A 4,871-nucleotide genomic window follows, 5' to 3' on the forward strand; every position below is an offset into this window, starting at 1 on the left:
AATTTCAGGCAACTTTTTTTTTTTTTTTACAAGGTTTTCAAGATGGTTTCTTTTTTCTCTGTTACCAAAACTCATGTGTCATTTAAAAAACTTGCTTAAAGGCATAGCAACTAACTCCTTTTTCTCCCCCCAGCCCGAGTATTTATTTTAAAGAAATGGATGGTTACATTTTCAAATAACTGATATTTGTGACAGAAAAAAAAAATCACTATATATGCATGTTGAATTTTTCTAAAAACTACAAAACCATTTTTTTTTTTGCCTTTAGAAGAGACCCATACTTAAAGTTCATCAACTGCTTTAGCATTTGATTTATTAAATAATTGGCAATAATATTGGTTTATCTAGGCAGTATGTGATACCTCACAGCAATAAGGTTCTGAGTTCAAAGCCGGGTTCACCCAGGGCTTCGCTGTGTGGAGTTTACATGTTCTCCCTGTGTGTCTTTGGGTTCTCTCCAGGTTCTCCAGCTTCCTCCCATAGTCCAAAGACATATATAATATGTTGGCGCTATATAAATAAGATTGAATTGAATTGAATATATGTCAGAACCTATGATAGACTGCTGATCTGTCCAGGGTGTATCCTGTCTCTTACCCAGTGTCAGCTCGGATTGGCCCCAGCCCATGCTAATAGTGTGAGGACACTCAGCCCATACTACATTTACCAAGTGAGTATTTTTTACAATACATGAATAACATCTAAGAAATAATGTAGGTAATAGTACAGAATGTTGAGATGGACCTTCCCAGTCACAGACACATCATCAAATATACAGAAAAGAAAATGAGATATGTGACTTTTGGTCTTTCAAAGACCTTTAGAGGATCCTGATGATGTGACTTGTGGATTGTTCCAAATTTCTCAGAGCAGGGAGTGTGTTAGGGTAACAGGACTGAGTGAAAACCTGGGAACACAACTAAAATGTGTATTTTACTAAAATATTATGGATTTCTTCCATTCATCCATTATCTATACTGCTTATCCTTTGAGGTTTGTAAGAAGGGGACTGGAGCCTGTCCCAGCTGACACTAGGCAAGAAGTGGGGGTACACCCTGGACAGATCACTAGTCTATCACAGGACTGACATATAGAGACAACTACTCACACTCACATTACATTTACACCTAAGGGACAATTGAAGCTGGAGTACCCAGAGGCACAACATACAAACTCCACACAGTAAAGCCCCAGCCTAACCAGGATTCAGACCCAGAACCTTCTTGATGTGAGGCAACAGTGCTAACCACTGCACCGCCATGCGCCCAGTGTGGATTTAATATTAAAAATTATTTTAAGCATTGATAGGATATGGAGTCACACAACAATGCAATAAATAAATAAATAACAGCATTCTATGTAGTTTTTATTGATGAATTTAAGTATATTCTTTAAATAAAATTGATCTATGTGTAGAACACTGAAATCACATCACATACTGTATTTTACAGTTAATTTTCATGCATATTTATACAGATAATGACCTGGGGCTAGAAATGATACACCTCATCCTTCCAGCTGCTACTTTTACAATGCAATAGTACAATCTTCTTGTTCTGTTCTTCGTGTCACCAGTGACTACCTACTCCAGTTTTATTAACTGATAAATTGGCCCATTGTTATCATTATTACTATTATCATTAGTAGAGATAGAAGATGTCTGTGAAAGTCTTACAACATGTTTTCTGCTGTAATTCTTTGTTTTCTTGTGTATAAAACGATTATTTCTTCACTGTCCAAGTAGGAAACTGCCATGTTGCCCCAGATTCAGTGTGTAAATTTGTGTAATTGTCAATTTGTTACAAATGTTACACAAAAGCATTATATAAACTACCTGACCTTGTGGATCTGTCTTTTGGCAGGGTTGAGTGTCAAAAGTGTTTAACAGGCCTGTATTTATGTCTGCTCTGTGCCAGTATGATGAACCAGCTCATCAGCAAATAATGGGCAGATTGCAATGAATGTAATGATCCCAAATTCATGTTCATGTTCATATTGTGAAAGTGATAAACTCCCTCTTTATGACCCCATAACCTCACCTCAAGCTCCACCCCCAAACAATTTTAATATTTTAGTTCCACCACTGATAACATTTCTATAGTAGTTAAATTATCAGTACATCATGACGTGAAGAGAGTTCCTAACAGCTAAATCCAGCCATGTTCACCTGACTGACATGTCTGTGGATGGTGGTGGTTTTTTTACTCTAATACTTCATCAAACTCCACAATATGTACAGTGCTTAACAAATTTATTAGACCACCAGCCAATGTAAGGCTCATGCCACAGCTGCCCTAAATTAACATCATTGGTAATTACCAAAATCATTTTTTATGTTTCTGTAATGGTTAATACACCAGTATGTAGAGGGTCTTTAACTGAAATTATATTTTTAATGCTAAAATATAATTATTATTGTTATCCATTAATTTTCAAATTAACTGTTTTACAAAAAAACTGAAAAAATACTAAAGCACATTATTATTTCTTGATTAAGAAGTCAAATTATAGATATTTACTTGCATTCCTGAACAGAAAAATTAGTTTTAGTTGTTGAATGTTATGCTTGATTGATTTCTGACTTCTCAGAGAAGCCCAGTGAGCCAGCTCAAATTTGGGTATAAAAAGGTGAATTCACTTTGAAATTCCTCATTCCTGTTCAAAATGGTCCACATTAAAGCACTTCATGATGCTGGATGGTCTCTGAGACAAATAGGGAAAGACACGACGTGTTCTCACAGTGTGGTCATGTATACTTTGGCAGATGTCAGACACCTCAAGTAGACAGAAGGAAGACCACTGCTGATCTGCAAGCAGAGATGAATGCTTCTAGATCAGAATCTGAGAAAGTCTCCAGAATGACCATAAGCAGATGACTGATGGAACAAGGCTTAAAGGGAAGAATAGCTGCTAAGAGGCCATTATTAAGGCCTGCAAACATCCAGAAATGCCTCAGTTTTGCCAGAGAACACAAACACTGGACTGTTGATGACTGGAAGAAGGTACTCTGGACAGACGGTCAGCATCATCGTGTTTATGTCCACAGAAAAGCTGGAGAATGTTTTTGATGCCGGATGCATTGTACCCACAGTGAAACACAGTGGAGATTCCATTATGGTATGGAGTTCCATTTGCGGAACTGGCATGGGAAAATTTGTGAAAATCGATGGTATCACGAACAAAAACGTCTACCACTACATCTTAGTGCATCATGGAATCCCTTCTGGACTGAATCTGATTGGTCATGGGTTCATATACCAACAAGACAATGACCCTGAGCATACTTCAAAGCTGTGCAGAGACCATTTGACCAAGAAAAGGGAATCTGGAGCACAGGAACTGACGGACTGGCCAAGTCAAAGTCCAGATTTGAATCCTCTTGAACAAATTTAGGATTCAAAGATTGATCGCACAAAAGTTTAATCCAAAGCAAGTCAGTGGGAACAGCTAGAAACTATTTGGAACTCAATAACAAAAGAGACTGTTGAAAAGTACATAAAAACAATGTCAGCAAGAATGCAAGCTGTTATCAAGGCCAAAGGAGACCATACAAAATATTACGTTTTTTGGTTATTACATGTGAACAGGGCTATTTGCCAAAGAAATAACAATGACAGGTTTAGTTTTAAACAAGTTTTTGAAAGATTTCTAAAATATTTATGTTTTCTCATTTTTATGACAGGTGGACATGAAGCGAAATATTTATTCAAACCCAAAATTACAGTTAACATCAAATTTTACTCAGTTTACACATGTTGTATTTGTAGCTTGTGTGGCATATGCATATGAATAGCCTTCTTACTGTTGGATTTATCATTTTTCAGAGCAAGTGCTCTGTTCAGGTGTGTGATGTTACCTTTTTAAATTGTTTCAAACGTTTTGACCTCTGTAATCTCAACTCAAAACGTCTTGTCAGTCAAAACTACACCGGACAATGCACAATAGAATGTAGATTTGAGGGTGCCTTTGCTTATGATCATTATTATTATTAGTAGTAATAGTAGCAGTATCATTACTATCATTATTACTCCAGTTGGATGTTTATCCTTCAATGAGGAAAATATATCTCTGTCTCTATGTATATAGTCCTGTGTATATTGCTCCTTTGTTCATATTTTTATTATATTGTCCTGTTCATACTGTTCTTATGTTTATATTTTTTATAATATTATCTTGTTTATACCTTGTCTTTTACTTGTATTTCTGCCTTTTTTTTCTGTCTTTTCAATCTCTGACGCTGCTGCAACAATGGAAATTTCCCCATTGTGGACTATTAAAGGATTATCTTATCTTATATGTGAAGTTTTCAAAATAGTTTCTCTGTGCTCACCTCAAATCTGAGTTTAATACATGTATGTACAAGATCATTTAGTGACATCACTAGTTTAGAAGCAAATTATGGGCCAGCATGTGTGTGACAATGTGAGATTCGGTGAAATGGAAAACTTCCTGTGTTGAGCAGTTAGATTTTTAAACTATATTTTCATATTCATCAATTCTGGGTTTTTCAACAACAGATAGGGAAGGAGATGCAATTTTATGAACTACCATGTCAGACAGATTATTATTATTAGAGTATAGAGTTTCCTTCATCAGCATGTACATACATTGTTACTACTTCATCATACATTGTGACTTACTTGCAGAATACACTATCTATGATTCAAAAACTCACACTAAAATAGCGGGCACTAACCCGTACAGTAGAGTAACACTACTGACGATGCAGCTGTGACATTTGTTGGGGAAAAAAGTCAATTTATTACTACACATATACTGAAATACAAGTTTACATATATTTTTATGTATACTCTGAAAATCTTTCAAACAAGAGAGACCTGAAATGAAACCTTACGTCACTGAGCGGCACT

Source organism: Lates calcarifer, linkage group LG9 (genome assembly GCF_001640805.2).
Source record: "Lates calcarifer isolate ASB-BC8 linkage group LG9, TLL_Latcal_v3, whole genome shotgun sequence".
In the NCBI taxonomy this organism is placed as follows: domain Eukaryota; kingdom Metazoa; phylum Chordata; class Actinopteri; family Centropomidae; genus Lates; species Lates calcarifer.